At 35.2% G+C, this 17,916-nt stretch overlaps 1 long non-coding RNA gene across 1 annotated transcript; it reads right to left on the bottom strand.

Moving 5' to 3' along the window:
- Positions 1-1,015: 1,015 nt before the first annotated feature.
- Positions 1,016-8,203, bottom strand: LOC121419064. The gene is made up of 3 exons (XR_005970546.1): positions 7,980-8,203; positions 4,515-4,595; positions 1,016-2,288 (listed from the first exon to the last, which is right to left on the bottom strand). It is a non-coding gene; the product is annotated as an uncharacterized LOC121419064 (long non-coding RNA).
- Positions 8,204-17,916: the final 9,713 nt, after the last annotated feature.

The raw sequence follows: 17,916 nt of genomic DNA, 5'->3' as shown, positions 1-17,916 counted from the left end.
AGGGGGCAATAGGGCAAAGGAGCTGGGGGGTCAAACTCAGCCCCCGAAATGTGCAAGTCCTTGTAGGATGGGGTAAGAAGCATATCCCTATATATTCAACACAAATTTTACCCATGAACCAACTTTTGGGGCTTTTACCCCTTTTTTAACCGTTTTCCTCCATTTTATTTCTTAATTCCTCCATTTGACCTCTCCATTTCTGCTCTCCCAAAGAAGCAGGTTCTACTGAAACGTAGATGGCGCTAGACCTGCATTTGGAGAATTAAGTCTCTTTTTTGTCAGAGCGTACAAAAATAATTGCCTTACGGGGGGGGGGGGGGTGTCTATGTACTGCACATGTATCATCATTCCAAAAGAATGACCCAAAGGAGCACTCGGGAGGCCTTCACAGACAAGAAAAAACAAATTTCTACATTTCACACGATTCTTGCTACAGTCTGAATCCAGCCCTCAATTGAGCACTTTATTTGAATAGTGAGGCTAAAGTAAAATAATATTTCACTGAGAGTCGAATGATATCAATGACGTTCATGAAACTACAATATAAAGTACAAGTAGTAGTAAAAACAGAATAATGACAAAACGAATAACGTTAATGAATGCCATGTCAAAAAGATGGGTAAATAAAAAATATCTCGCAGGTGGGTATGAATATTGATGGTAAACAAGGGATTACCTTACTAAGATATGTTTTTCTGTAGGGTAAACGAAATTATAAAAATAAGTTTTCAGAGATAACATACAAAGTACAAGGCAATTGATTAAGTATAACAATCACTTAAAAATAAGTCACTTTAGAATAATCTCACAGTTAAACATACAAATAAAATACCCGTTTTCTATAGCTAAAATTTGACCTTTTTTTTGCAAGTATTTCGTTGATCAATAAGAAACGCATGAAATTGTGCCTCGATGTGTACAATGCGTATTTAAAATTGGAAGCAGAAGTATTCTCGCATCCAAAAGTTCAAAGGGCCTCCTAGTTTCCCGAACTTATACAGTCACGTTGTCTATAGCTAACAAGGTCAGATTGTTGATTGGAATGAGCCTGCTAATTGAGGAAAACGATCTATAGACACCGAATGGTGCACGACTTGTGAAATCCTATTTTAAGAGATGTGGGTGGGGGCTCAGTTTTTTCACACTAAAGGGAGTAAAGTGTACGTGATTTTGTATATGCATCTACTCAGAGTCCCTAAGCAAAAATGAATTTATACCGCTCTTTACTCTTCATTAATGCAGCGTATTCTATCAATGTGAGAAAATCAACAACAAATCAAATATGATTATGCCCGAATATTATGTGCGAGTACTATATTGCAGGCCTAATTCCTCAGGCGAGCATGCGGAGGTTCATCTGTGATTGCCATCAGCAAAACAAAATCTGCGATGATATACAATTCCAATTGTGAGTTGATTGTTATGAACATTATATCGTTTTTACATAACACAACGTCAATGTTTTCTATTAATCGAGCGGATGTATTAAGTGAACGACCAGAGTGAACCGGTGCCCCTCTTAGCGTCTCTCTTTGTGATCTTTACAGATCATGCTATTCACAACGGTTGCTGCCAAACAAATTAACTATAACAAACTTATGAATAATAGGTTGTCTAAAACTTGGATGGGATTCACAACCTCACAGACAATTATTAATTTATTAATTTTGGCAAACTGTTACCTCCCTGCATGGGTATAACACTTACACTCACTGTTTCCGAGATTGTGCGGAAAGGCTATGGGGGATAGGGGCCCCCTTTGATTTTACAAGCCTGGTAGAGAATAAAAGGGGGTAAAAGAATCGACTTAATTGAGAACTTAACAATGAAATAATCCAATCGCGATTGGTTTATCGTTATCCCCCCCCCCCCCTTCGTACACTGACGCCTTTCTTGACTACTATTTAGGAATTGCAGACTTTATTACCTTGATAGTTCAGAAAAAAGGGAATAATTTGAACGAACAGAATTAATGTATGTCTTCATGATTCTTTGATAACAAGACACTATTTGATTTAGAAGTGCATCCAGAGAATTTCACACAATCGACCAAGCCCAAAATAAATTTAATTCATTTCATAAGGCATCAACAATACAATATAGGGCCAATACATGAACTTTCTATTACATTATAACATCGCAATTTGCTGTTTACAATATCTAGGCACATCGCCCCAGGTCCGAGGGTGGATGAATGCTGATGACATGGCGTGAATCACGAGTTTGCCAAGCCATGCATATGTTGCGATGATGGTTCCGGTGTGAGAGATTAGCTCATGTGTAATCCCCTGTAATTGAAACAGGAAGGAGTAGAAAAACAGATAAGTTTAACATTATATTCTTTAAGATTAGGTTCATCTCGATCAAAGGGATAAGGGTGCCCTGTTTAGGCCTATAGAAACGTCATAATTATGTACTTTACATCGTTATTTCAAGTTTATTACACAACCATACATTAATTCATTTTGTTTTAAGTACAAAATATATTTTTAGTAAAAAATATATCGAACTATCACTGTTGCAATTGTTGTTACCTACTACTATCCTTCCTCCTCCTCCTCCTCCAAATACTTCTATACTACTTCTACCATGACTACTACCAATACTTCTAACTAGGAAGGGGGGTCACTAGCTGCTATTCCGCCAGAATGAGTCCTGAAAAAAAACCTACCCTAAACCAGGTTTCAAAGACACTCTAAACGTGGATTTTAATATCTCTCGAAATGTCCCAGATTTACACAATCTAAACGGACATTGGTTTTTTGTCTGTATCCATAGATTTGCAAAATACTTTGGCCTACTCTATTCGCGTTTCAGGCCATCGTGATTTGGGGATCTTTTTTTCTCTCATTTCGAGCACTATTTTGACACTCTATTCGCGTTCCGCGTTTACCCGCGAAAACATTTTTTTTTTCTTCTCGCGTATGCCGTCCACTCAGTGACTCATCGCCATACTGCTACTACTACTACTACTACAACTACTACTCCTGCTACTACTTCTGCTATACTATATACTACTACGTTGACTATAGTGACCACTACTATTGCCACTTCTACTATTAACAGGCGCGGATCCAGGAGGGGGCCGAGCCGGTCCCCCCTATTTCTTTGACAACCTGCAGAAAAAAGTGTACTTTATCTTGATAGAAACTACGAAAAACAGAAAGAAAAGTAAGAAAGAGGTATTATACCCATGATGTGTAATTTACAGCCTCGTAACGGCCGGTCCGACCCTTAAAGGAAACAATTAGAGAAAGGTGAGGGGAAAGAATTGGAAAATAGACTTTATATAAGAATTTTCGCTCGCGCTTCGCGCTCGCATTGCCTGTGTAATGAATTCCATGCAAGAGGATTAAATGACACTTAATATATCCAGTTCTGAAATCAATTTGCACACAATAATTTAGCTCGCACATCAAGCTTTCATTATTTTGTTTGACAGTTTGATTTACACAAATTGTTATATCAAGATTTTCAGCTCGCGCTGCGCGCTCGCATTGTTTGACTTGTGAGATATATACCTATTCCCTTTGGAAATTCTTTCCCAAATTTGTCAAAATGCTCCTTTATCATGTCAGTGTATAAAAAAAATAAGCTCGTGCTTCGCGCTCGCATTTAATGGTTTGAGACACACAGCTTGTTCTTTATTTAAATAAAAACGTGCTTAGCCTATTTAGTTTTCAGGTCGGAATATCAAAAATTTTGAGCGCGCGCTTTGTACTCTCATTATTTAATTGGTGATACTTGTATCCTCTTCATTAATCACTAAAAACAGTCCTAATTGAATTTTCACGTTACTATCATAAAATTTCGGCTAGCGCTTCGCGCTCGCATTGTACATTTTACATATCTTTCTTCATGATTACAAAAACTGCTCAAAATCTTCAGTTCTAAGGACATAAAATATCAAAGAATTTTTAGCTCGCGCTTCGCGCTCGCGTTATATATTACGACCACATGAGATACCTTATCTTGTTTATAACAATAAAAAACTAAAATACTTCAAATTTCAGTCTCTAGTTAGGACTACCCCCTTAAAAACCCACAAAAAATCAGATTATAGCGGCCAATCAAGAAAAAAAATTGATGAAAATATTTTTCGCCCCCCTATTGGCGAAAGCTGGATCCGCCCCTGATTAATACTACTACTACTGCTGCCACTTCTTCTATTACTACTAATACTACTACTACTGCTAATATACCGTGACTCGGTAGTTTGATGTATGACAGCTTTAATTAACAATTGGGCAGTTTACTTGGCGTGTATTTTCATTAGACTAATGCTCCATTCAAATAAATAGCGCGTTTTGAAAAAAGACAATATGTAAATCTTATTAAATAGTCAAAATAGGCCCTACACAAAAGTTTAGAAACACTGTCTAGATTTTAAAGCTGAATCAAATCAAGTGTCATGCACTCCCACCCGGGCATGCACTCTGGCATTCTGTTCCTTTTGAAAAAAAAAACCGGGACAGGAACAAGCTTTCTGATGTCCGACTCAGCTGTAAACTTACGCTGTGATATTATATACGCCTCTCTCCCTTTATTTACATTGGTACATCTCACTTCTATCAGCAGCAACCGCATTTCTTTTTCTGAAAAAAAAAAGAAAAATGTCATAATAATAATAACAATAATACATAATGATTTATATTAGCACATTTAAATTAACTTAAACTTAAAGCATGATAAACATGATAATGAAGGATGCCTAATTTATTACCAGGGGATGTTTCATATTAAAAGCTTTTCGTAAGTCAATATTAACATCAGGGGTTAAGAACGACTGATGAATCTTTCTTTTGCGCTAAACCATTTTTACTATCCTCTCCCTTTCTCCTTTTATTTACCTTTGAACCCTTTCTAACCTCTATCCTCTCATGTCTCTGAGTCTTCTTTCCCATCCCCTATTCATTTTCTTTTTCTCTATTTTCATTCTTTCATTTCCACTCTTCCTTTTTTTCTTTCTCCTTCCTCTTTGGCTCTTTCCCTCGCTAATCTCTTCTTCCCCTTTCTTAATTCTACCCTTTCTTCTATTTCTTTTAATTTTCCCATCTTTTCTTTCCTCTCTCCCTTTCCTATTATTCTCTCTCTCTTTTTCTTTCTTTCTTTCTTTCTTTCCTCTCTCTCTCTCCTATTTTCTCCTTCCCTTTCACCTTTTCTTCTCATTTCCTCTCTTTTCATCTTCATTTTCTTTCCCCTCTGCCCTTCATTTCTCTTTACTTCTCTTTTAGTCTCTTTCCCCCTTCCTTCTTTTATTCCTCTCTGTTTTCCATCTCTATCCAATCTCCCTTCCTTTCTTTTCATTCTCTTTTTCTCTCTTTTCTTCTTCCTTATTCCTTTCCCTCTTCTCTTCTTATTCTCTCATTTCCATACTCACCCTTTCTTTCTTCCTTTTTTTTTTGAAGGGGGATGCCCCTGCGCCTGCCCCTAGCTAACGACATTTGCATAACAATCGCCTCCTTGAACAAACAATTCTCCAATTTAATAGGCCGTATCTTTTTATTTTAAACCACAATATTTTAAGACGATATCCCTATAATATTGTTTGCTATTATTCTTTAATAACGTTGTGGGATATTGATGATAAAAAAAAGATAACCCCTCTCGAGTGTAGACAATAGATTACGATATAAACTTGCTTGATAGCAAGTATGCCTGCATAATTTTATAATACATCATTACAATCATCATCGTCATTATTATAATAATTGTTATAATTACTTTCATTATTATCTTCAGTATTATTATCATCATCATCATCGCGATTAGCATCCGTCATCACCATCATCATCATCAACAACAACATCTATTAAACTACTGTTTCTGCTCCTACTATAGAATGCGTTGTAGTATATTTGTGATCACTTTAACAGTGTTGACAATATTTGACATGTAAACAAATTCATTTTGACAAGAATAATTTCTTTTCAATAGTTATCGGTTATTCTATCAAGTGCTCCTCTGATAGGTAATTTATCCAATTTATTTTGAATAGATTGTTTGGACAATTGTTTTGAGAGTGAATCTGCTATAAACAACACCAAGCCGGGACACCTTTTTTTTCAATCGTATTTGTTTCAAAGTATTAAAATTCATGGTGAAGCCTTATCTGGGAGCAATTACACATTTCAGTTATTTGAAATAAACATAATACCATTACAATAGCAACGCATAACTTACATACCTCATAAAAAATTATTTTGCTATCTTCTGGAGCATGCACATTGTTACTGTTTCTATTTCTACCACATATATATTTACAATGGAAGAAATATCAATAATACTTTCAATCTGAAACCCACGCTTGAAGATCATGGTCGAGTTAACAACGTAAAAAAAAAACCCAGAGCTTTTATAATCACGTTGATTTCGGAGTTAACTATGCGGAAAACAAAGAATAAACTCGAATATCCAAAGAGGAATATTTATTCCAAATTGTGCGTGTTTTTGACCCCGCATCGTAGAAATGACTCAACATACACTGGAGCAGCTGTGAAAGCTGCTGTCCTGTGCTATAATGGCCCACGCGTGTTAAAAAGGAAAACTTAATGTTTATGATTCTAACGAACGCAATGTCAGATCATTTATACCGGGCATGCGGGTATATTGGTATTGTTTTACCATATTATCAGTCAAATGAATCTTTAATCAATCCAATTAGTTATAGGGAACAAAATTTACATGGAGGCCTATGCCTATATGTCTATGGGGCGGAAAGGTATGTCAGTATATAGTTGGCAATTTTCATTTGACATTATGTCATGATGTCGCTACACAATTATATTAATAACTACAATACTCTCTTTTTATTTCCTTTGTCTTCTTTTGTCCCTGGTTTATTCAAGGATAATACGTTTGTAATCGTGATACACCAATACCAGTTTGTTTTGCTTGAGTTTGTCGTGTTTTTCCCTAATAAATCCACTGGGACACTACATGGTATAGGCTCTATAGATATACATTCCCGGTATACAGTGTATGGTCTGATTTGTCTTTCCTCATTAATTATGATTTTGTCAAACACAATCATCAAGGGCATTATAGTAGTAAAGGAAATAGGAAATGGTCTATAATTGCTAATAAACATCGGATCTTAAAAAAATATATAATCATAATTACACTCACGGGGTACCTTTGACGAACGCCAAAAACATAGCTTATCGAGGGTGTATCTGTTTCAGAATTCTTATGTAATTATTCGAATGCTGTATGAAAATGATGTAAGATTGATAACATTACTCCATCAGGCCGTAAAAAAGCTAAGGGCCCCATCATTGCAGGGCCCACAGATTTTGTTACCTCCAAATTCTACTCCTCCCCTCTCTTTCACATACACCCTCTAATATCTCAAACATAATAACACACACCATTTTCCATAATAAACACTGACTATAAATGATATTTCATAATTCGGTATACTTTAAAAATACGAAATGGCAGCATTATATGGGTCTGCATTCAGGAGGCTCATTGTAATGAAAGGAAATTTTGTAGTGTCACAACGAAAAGCAAACACGGGAAACGCACCATATCATAACTAATAAATAACATTCATTGAATTACCTTACTTCAATGATACGATGAATAGATAATTGAATTACAGTTGACCCCTTGGTCGAGGACAAAGAGTTTCGTTATGTCGTTGATTTCCGTTCACATATCTCATTTTAAAAACCAATGACAATCCTACCAGCGTTACCATACAAAACAAAATGCGTATATAGGCCTACATGATTGCAAATTAATTCCTTCACATTCACTACACCCCATTTCACTTTTCTGTATAATATTATTATATACCTCCTAAAATGTCAGGGATGTCAGGTCACACTTGGTCACCAGGGTCAGTGCTAGATCTCCCTGGACAAACTCAATGAACAACAGTTGTATTCACCTCAGCGGTAGTAACCATGAGTAGGCTAGTATAGTAGACATACTTGTATATTGGCCGAGTATAAAATATTATTGATACTGACCTTTCCTGGAACCGATGGTCTAGGAACACAGCAGAAGCAGCATCTTAGAAAGCACAGCTTGCATTTGCTTGGTCCTTTAGGCTTGATGTCTCCTAGATCGGGCATGGTGGTGATGGAGATGATGTAAAAGGCCGCTGTATGCAAGACAATACACGAGACAACGCGTGGACGGTATGAGATTGGTGCTTGCAAATCAATGAATGGAAAACAATTATTTACATTTGAGTTCGCGGAACGTGAGGCCCAAAACCACTATTTCGGCACAATTGGAGAATCACAAAAATGAAAAAATAAAGTGAACGAAATTGGATTATTTTTATTAACATTCAAAGTGACATATATTCAAGTTCATAGTTGAAAAATATGAGCACATAATGTTACTTCGTTATCATAGTGGGATAATTTTTTTCACGGGATGTAAATTTCTCTCTGTAACATACGTTACCACTATCATTAAATCCCAAATGCTTTTAAATCGGTCACTACAGTCAAGAATTGAGAACGTAATAAACCAAAAGTGCAGTAACCATCGGCTGTAATATTTGTAAAAATTTCTGCCAGATTATTCCATGACCAATGACCTACGTGAGATACGAAACATAAGCGTGTCATATTTTGTTAAACCTACTTAATTTCAGGTTTATGAGTTTTCTTTCTATTTGACATCTGAATCTACGACAGAAACTATTTTCATCATTTAGGAGTACCAACGTGCCAGACAATTATTGAGTAACATCAAGGACGCAAGTGATACTGTGTACTTAGAATTATATTCAATGGTTTCCATGTAACGTAAGTTACATATTATAAGTAACGTAAGTTACATAGGTAATATTATTATATGTGATTTTGTTTTGGTTTATATTCATACATTAATTTGTCATAAATTGTAAGTGAACGTATACAACACCCCATGTTCCAATGAATTGGAGATAAAAATTATCAAACGCTACACTTCGAATATCTATAAAACTGTAAAACTTTCTGACTTGTCAGTGTATATACTTTACACAAGAACAATAATCAATAACCTGTGAGAAGACAATTTGAGGCACTATACATCATGATACATTATGCCAATAAAATCACGAGAGTTGGGAAAATGCTATTTCTTCATTTAAGGGATAAGTATGCCATGCTTTGCGTTTGATTTCAATTGAGAAATTGGTAACGTAGATTTCACGTTGATTTTATCAGCATGAAAGTATACTATCAATCCTCTTGTAAATTGTTATCTTTAATGTTCTGAATCCATTATTACCAGTCGCTTTAATAGGCTGTTTAAACGATTGAATAAAATAACAATAAACTTAAAACAGGAACACTCTAGAGAACAGCGATTGCAATATTGTAGTAAAAAATTCCAAACCCTTGCATGGAACAACAAGAAATGGCAATAAATGAGATACTCGGTTATAATGTGCTCTCAAACATGAACAATAACGCCCTATGCACAATATAATATCTATCATGAACTTGCTGAAGAAGAACTAAAGGAAAAGGTAAATAATAAACAAATTTTGTCACTTTTTAATCAATAACACCTCAGTTGGATGTCAATAGCCTAAGAAATAACATCACATTTCTAAGTTTCACAAAATCTACATGCAAAAAAAAATGAATTAAATAAATTTACATGCAAGCAGGCCTAAAACATTTAAACATGTTTTTCAAGTTAACCCATATTACGAAATTGATGGAAAATATGTGAGAAAAAATATCAGTTGTTAATCATGCCACATGAATTTGCCTCGTGGATTAATGTTTTGACTTTGTTATAAATATAAATTAAGTGAAAATCTAATTGCTACATTACAAGTTATGCAATGTATTAATAACAATGATAGGGAATGATAACTTCAGTCTTAATGCAATTGAATCTATAACACCAGCTTTTCGGCGAACTCGTTCCCTGAGCCTTTTTACTCTTGCGTTTGTGAATTCCTTGACTCGCTTCTTTCTTTGTTAAATTAATGACAGATTGGTACAGAATACAATCTGTTGGCGCTTACGTGCCCTATAAGCGGCCTGTATCTCAGCTCTGCTTCTACCCATTGCAACTCTATAAAAATTAAGAGAAGAATGCAAAAAAAAAAACAATTAGGTTTATGAACCATATCACTTACTGAAACTTATGTCACTATAGGGTTTATGAGTTTATTAGTTTGGTCCATGATGAGCAAGGATAATCGTTGAAACGTGTATTTCATACCATTTGTTGTATTTTCTTCATTCAAAATAGTTTCTTCTTCACTATGAGATAACAATTGATATTCCCAACACTAATTCTAGTGATATTTTTTGTTTACAAATGGTCATGTAAGGAATTCCCCAATTAGTATTTGATCATAGGAGATATATACTATTTAATACAACTCTTCCACTAGAGAAGCCCACTAACAATTATACTAGAACAATAAAATCTGTTCTTATCCATGCATAATCTCTGAAAAAGCCTTTTAAATGACACAAGATTGTTGAAACTTACGTTACCTAAGCATGAAACTTACGTTACCACATCATTACAGATGCCTGATCCATTAATGTTTAAAGAAAAACTTGATAATCTTATTTATCGCTTATTCAATATTTTTTCTTTTTATAATTTACATTTTTCTTTATACTCGAAGTATGATAATATTTAAGCCAGGTTCAACAACAAAACTTACAAATCAAATAATTGAACAGACAGTTATGTTCATTTACGTTACACTGAACCCCCCTAACAATTAATAAAAAACACACAATTTAACATGGTTTGACACAGAAACTCTTCTACATCTTAGCTGCAACAATAAAAATGGTTCAAAGTGACATATTTTTCTGTGGTTTATCTATTTTTAGTGTGGCTATATTTTGAAACTTACGTTACCAAAATTTGAAACTTACGTTACCTGATAATTGAGTGATTTATTTGGAAATAATATACCTGCAGATCAACGTAATGATTATGTTTTACATTGGGAGCTATATACCAAATAAATCCACAACAATCACATAAAAAACATGATTATATAACAAAAACAATGTATATTTTCAACTTGAAATACTCACCCAAAATTTTCAACCCGTCTTGTTTGCAGGTTCAATTGTATTTTGTACAGTCGATACTCCTGGGAAGCTGTTGCTAAACTTTCTAATGACCACTCGCAGACGGCGCATGCCTCAACTATGTTTATTTTTATTGAATTAATGATTAATACAGATATTTCCGATTGTGTGGTAACGTATGTTACATCACGTATGTTACATCTGTGGATTAAATTTGTTAAGTTGGCAATATAATAATGAATCCTAAGACCCCCATGGGAAGGGAGATTATACTCCTTTAGTCTCAACTCATGAGCAATGATTCAGAGCTCTGTACCTTCATACAATTTATAAAAATGGTAACGTATGTTACACCTCTTAAAACTACTTTTTTCTAATATCTCTTCTTCATGTTACAAGTCGCACTACGTTTGAATCGGAATGATAAAGCATTGCTAAACATATATATATACCCCTCGTGGTTAGAAAAACAATGTAGTGGTATAGTTCTCACTGTAATATCATAGCCGAATATGGAGTATAAAAATGGTAACGTAGGTTTCACTAGATCCGGAGACACATTTTCAAGCGGTGTATTTTTTTAAAACAACGGTTAATTCAAAAGATTTTGGTATATTTCATGGGGCATTTAGCTGCCTTTATAAAGCTGTGATTAAGTTTCTTCTCTGTGCTTATATATTCAAATAAAGTTGAAAAAACATGAAAAATTATTACTGGCGACATGCACTTTTTAGCCTGTAGCCCAAATTCAACCCTCCCCCAACGCTTTATTGCTTAAATTTTGCCTTTGAAATCAAATTAACTTTTGTTTACATGTCCCTTGGCATCACATTAAAACACAAAATCATTCAGAAAAAGCTTTGTTTCTCCGAAAGATGAGCAAGAACGCTGGAGACATGATTTTTGACCAATTGTGCCGAAATAGTGGTTTTGGGCCGTGAACGAGCGCGGGAGAGAGAGTGCGGAATGATGGTATACGATACTGTGCATATAGTGCGTTGGTTGAGCTCTCTCGTTTTCCCTCGTCGGCCACGCCCTTTTCTCATCGAATAAATTCAACCTGGATTGCAGAGCCTCGATCTACCTCCAGAGTGGAATGTAGCACAACGAACAGCCATGTTTTCTCGGTGTTTGGTATCTTCGTGTTCTTGGCATCCTGAATCAGGAATAAAACGCAGAGCATCATGATTATGACCCCTTATGCCTCCCAATTATGATTCCGCTCTATTTAACATCTGTGACGTAATTAAAATGTAAACCAAATAGGCCTATAGATCAAAATGTATTATTATTCTCTGTTTTCCACGATCCCAATTGCATGGTAAAAAGTAGGCCTATTGTTTTGTCGAGTTTGAGTGTCTACCAGACGATAGTGCTCCCTGGTTATACTTTCGAATGCACCAAAATTACCATCCATATAAATGACTAGAATATGAACGCTCCTATGCCTTCTAAATTATTAATGGTTGACCGATTTACTGTTTAGAAATATACCCATCTGTCTTAAATCAAGGATATTTGGTCAATTGCAATAGGGTTACTAGTGGTGTTTTGTACTTGTGATACGCGCATAATCATGATAAATGCGAATTTAGATGTATTATCATGTTGTAACCTTGAAGAAAAAAAATTACACTGCTTATATTAGTTTCTTTTCTGAAGTATCTTGGGATTGTATACCACGCAGCCACGGGTCATGCAATTCTGATGACCCATTCTGGCTTTGGCTACCGCCCCCACTAGCAAACTTATCAGGGCTTCGAGGATGCAGACTCGCTCGATGAACATTCACTACAGTAGAAACCGCTGATAATTTTTGGGGAATTCATTCCATTGCGCTCTTCAAACATGTTTTCTATCATGGAATAATATATTCTGACTTGGTTTTCTACATTTGAACCACCTTGTCTTGTTCGAGCCATGTAGGAAATAAAACGAACTAAACAGACGAATTGGAAGGGTGGGGTTAAAAGGCTCTGGCCTAAACCAATGAACAGTCTACATTTTCACCATTATGATGGCTAGGTCAATCTCCCTGAAACTTTTCAAGAAACAACCAAAATGCCATTAAAGACTTCATGATTAAGGTTTAAGTAGTTAGAATTCTACTGGAAAACCCTTAAACATTTTAAAAATTGTTCATTTGATATTCAAAGGTCTCCACACGATCGACCCCCTTGCTATTATTCAATAGAAAAACCATTCTTAAATTGTATTTTGGAAACGTAAATTAATATATATGCAATTATTATAGCAGTTGAGGAAAGCGCACTTTTATCCCTGAATTTGGAATGGATATTAATTTAATTTGATACGAAATAAAGGATTTTGGCAGTCTTACCTATTTTAAAACCGCATGTAAATAATCTGTTTAGAAAAACATTTTGGCAGGCTATGTTGCAGACAAAAAACCTGCAAAAATTTGTTTTTCGAATTCTATGTTAGTTTTTATGCCAACCATATTAATTGTGTATATCTCTCAAATATCTGTCCAATGCAAACAGTCACGTGTAAACAATAATACTGAATAATTCGTTACTTTGTTGTAATATTTGGTCTATTTATATGGCCAAGAATAACATTCAGTGGTGGCATCATGTTATTTCGTTGGGGGAAGGGGCGTCAAGACGATAAGGGGATGTCATTTGTTTATCAATCGAATGGAAGGAGTGAATACAGTTACACAACCTATCGTTATATATTTTTTGTTCTTTCTCCTTTCCCTTTCTCTTCTTCTATCCCCTTTTCTTCATTTTGAATCTTTTTTCAGTACTTAAAAAAAGGCGGGGTCACCTTCCCTCCCTATCCCATGATATGAGATTTTTTCATCAGTAACGTTTTATTAACATGCGAATAATAAGTTTTTTCATAAAAGTTCAATATGATTCAGAAAAAAAACACGCCGCAACAACAAAGAAACTTCATGAAACCATAACCAACGATTCGACGGGACAATAATAATTATGACAACAATATGCAGTGAGGTATTGTATCCGACTCGCTTGTAATTTGGAGAGAGATATCTATACACGGAGCGTATTTTGATAACGCCATCTACGGTTGGAAACATGCCAGAATCTGGAATGTACAGCAAAGCATGACAGTGAATTTTAATCTTACTATTAGACCTTTAACTATTAGTTGATTTAGAAAGCATGCTTCTTGCCACTGCCACTTAGCATAAAAAAGTCAAACAATAAAAAACAAAAGAAATAGTGAGTGAGGGACATCATCGATTGTCTCACTTGCATGTCACTGAGTTGTGCATATTGCATATCACTGTTTTGTGAAAAATAAGCCAAACTTTAAAATGTCACAACTTTCTTACTTTTCATCCAATTTTGATGAAATTTCAGCGTTATGCCAATTTGATTTTTCTCTTTTAATTCAAATCAACATTCGACCTTTCAATAAAAGGTTTGGAAATCATATCGGCTGGGCAGGAATTAGCCTTTGAATTTCTTTCAGTTTTTGAGAGGGATCCTTTGGAATTTGCAAAGTTGAAAGCGTTTTTATAATTATCAATTTGGGTTCTTTGATCAAATTTTATGAATTATGAAATTGAAATTTAATGCAATTTCATTTCAACTTTATCATGCTGATCTCATCAGAGTGTTCTTTGGAGTATAGGAGAATAGGGGATGAGAAAGGATGAGATAGTGGATGGAGTAGGTTAATGGGAACATTATTTTAGTTTTAAAGGGGGGATATTACCTTGACGTCTGGTTAGTTTTGGTAAATGCAAAACAAGTAATAAGAGGAATGTAGTAATGATCGTTCAAATACATACATTGAAGTTTTTATTTCGTAGCTTGTAATCAGCCCCCTCCATATATTGATATGTCATACAACTTACATAAAATACAATTTTTAATATTTCAGTGAAGTTTTTATCAGGGGTTTTATGAAGTTGCATGTTTACGCCTAATTCACACCCATCAAACCGATAACTAAAGGATCTCTAAATATTCACCCATGGGCCATGGCTCATACGAAAGTTCCAATCTAGATCTCATAATACATATATTCCGATACGCACTGAAGACTACATACAAAATATGTTTTTTCTTCGAGAACAATAAATACTAGACATAACCTATCCTACCTTCCTCTATCATTCAGTAAACTAAATTCATTTCATCGGCTTATAGCAGCACGCATCTTGTGCCTGATATGGACAGAAATGTCCGGTCTTCCTTATTGTTCCCTTTCACTCCTGTCTTTCATTGTCCACCAATGCATACTAATTATCGACCTTCAAAGGGTGCATTGAAGAAAGTTCTTTTGAGTGCTCACTGTTACATCCTAGGTCCATGGTTACTGATCACACTCCGTTTGTAGAGAAGCCCCCCAAACGCATTCCTTCTTTGATGTTGGTATTGGAATGTAGTTTCCTACTTGTTATTCAATCCATGTCATTCGAGTGATGATTGTTTGATTACTATTGGAATGAAAATATATATATGTATTCATTCAGTTGATTATTCATTCAAACATTTTCATTTTCATTCATTGGTTTCTGCAACACTTTTTCATAAACACATTAACAAAGAAAATACAATAATAATATACATATAACTGACAAGCAAAACATAGAAAAAATTACATTTTCTATTAAAACATATCGATTATTAGAAGGTTGCAGGGGTTGCCACTGTAAGCTAAGCTTGACTGCGTGGCAACCCCAGAAAACGATGATAATTATTATTCTTACTACATGAGTACAAGATCAGAGTAATTTATTTTTTTGTCACGGCTCTCTTATATAGTGCATTATGTAATAAATACTAAAAGAAACAAATACACGATTTGTTCTTTTGTAGAAAGTGTTGTACTGTGTAGGGTCAAAGATAACTTAAACAAAGCAAGTAACAATGTTAACTTGTTAAAAAACAATGCAGCTAAAATTGAATAAATGGAATTAATTGTTATCAGAACATATCGCCGACAGAAATTGAAAGAAGTAGCTCATCGATGGCATGCCTTATTATCAAGACTGATATATTACATTTAGCATGGGGCATAATAATATTATGCAAAATTGCTAAGCATTGTAGACCTAATAAAAGTATATGTATAAACGGGGGGGGGGGGGGTAGCAGTTTATAGGGGGAAATGGTTGTACATCATTAATTTATCAATGAAAAAATAATGAGGTAATATTATTCTCTTTCTCTACTTTGATTTAATTTCTGGATTACTTTGAAAGATCCAGAAAATATAAAGGTGGCTGTCATCCCTTACCCTCCGCATGGATCCATGCCCTCCGTGAGCAGTGCCACCCAATTACTTGACAGCCGAAAGCTTGCCGATGGTGAAGCAGTATCATAATGATGCAAAGACAAATTAATGACATAATAACATAATGAGATAGAAAACGATAATTTTATTTGTCATAAAGTCTAATTTAATTGCTTTGATGTTGCTGCTTAACGGTGCTAAACATCGCACCAGTGCGGTTGACAAAGTTATATATCATCCAATTAATTCAATTAGATTAATTGAAATACATACAGGCCTACTAATTTAATTGGTCCATGTTACTAGTATTCACGACTAGACAGACACGAACCACTCATTGAATGAATATTTAAGATTTATCTCCTTCCTATTACCTATTGATATTTCATAAACCAAGTGTAGCATATTATCAGAATGAAATCATTTCTCGTGTAAGTCAAACGGGTCTTTGGAGCTAGTTATTTCATCATTATCATTATCATCATCATCATCATCATCATCATCACCATATTAATGTTGTATTGCTGCTATTGATCATTTATGCTGTTTAATACTACGACAACTAACACTACTACCACTTCTACCATTACTACCACCACTATACCACCACTACCAACACCACCACCACTACTACTACTACTACTACTACTACTACTACTACTACTACTACCACCAGGCGCATACGCAAGGGGGGGGTTCGGGGGTTCAAACCCCCCCTTTTCGTTTCCTTTTTTTTTTTTTTTTTTTTTTTTTTTTTTTTGCTTGTCTCCCCAGAGGTCGGTCTGGTCAAGGAGTTATCGGGCAAGAGCCTGATAACTCCTTGGTCTGGTTACGGACAGTTCCCCTACCCAATAATGTATATGACAGCAATAATGAACAGAATCTCATGTTTCCGACGAAAAACACAGAAAAAATTTCCGCTCGCTTCGCTCGCTCCATTTTATTATATCTTTTATTTCCGCATGTCGCCGACATGATCACGGTATCGCCATTAACAAGGCCATACATGATTATCATGATGTATACTTATGAATACAAGTGAACCAAGACAAAGACATACGTTTTCTTACAAAATATGTCACCAATATGAAAACCAAAATGACGGAAAACGCTAAAATGTCGGTTAGCTCGCTCCGCTCGCTCGTAATAATTTATGAAATTCCATAAGTATCTAGTCTCCTGTTCAAGGCCGTATTATGAGTGTTACGAATAGAAGGACATGTAGCATCGACTAATACTTGATTTACTAACAAACTATTGACAAGAAATGTATGTTTTGACGGGAAAACGCGAAAATTTCGGCTCGCTCACTCCGCTCGCTCGTAATCATTTGTGAAATTTCTTAAGTTTCTAGTCTCTTGATCAAGGCCATATCATGAGACTAACGAGCAGAAGGACATGTATCATCAACTAATATGTAATCATTACCAACAAGCTATTGAGAAGAATTGTATGTTTTGACGGAAAAACGCAAACATTTCGGCTCGCTTGCTCCGCTCGCTCGTAATTATTCATGACATTTCCCAAGTTTCTAGTGTTCTGATCAAGGCCATATCCAGGCGCGTAGCCAGGGGGGGCGGTCGCCCCCACCAAAAAAAAAAACGTCCCCAAAAAGAAAAAAAGAAGGGGAAAAAGGAGAGGAGAA

The sequence above is a fragment of the Lytechinus variegatus genome, chromosome 7, assembly GCF_018143015.1.
Source record: "Lytechinus variegatus isolate NC3 chromosome 7, Lvar_3.0, whole genome shotgun sequence".
NCBI classification, from domain to species: Eukaryota; Metazoa; Echinodermata; class Echinoidea; order Temnopleuroida; family Toxopneustidae; genus Lytechinus; species Lytechinus variegatus.
The sequence above is the reverse complement of the archived record's forward strand: the minus strand, read 5'-3'. Positions and strand labels throughout refer to the sequence as shown.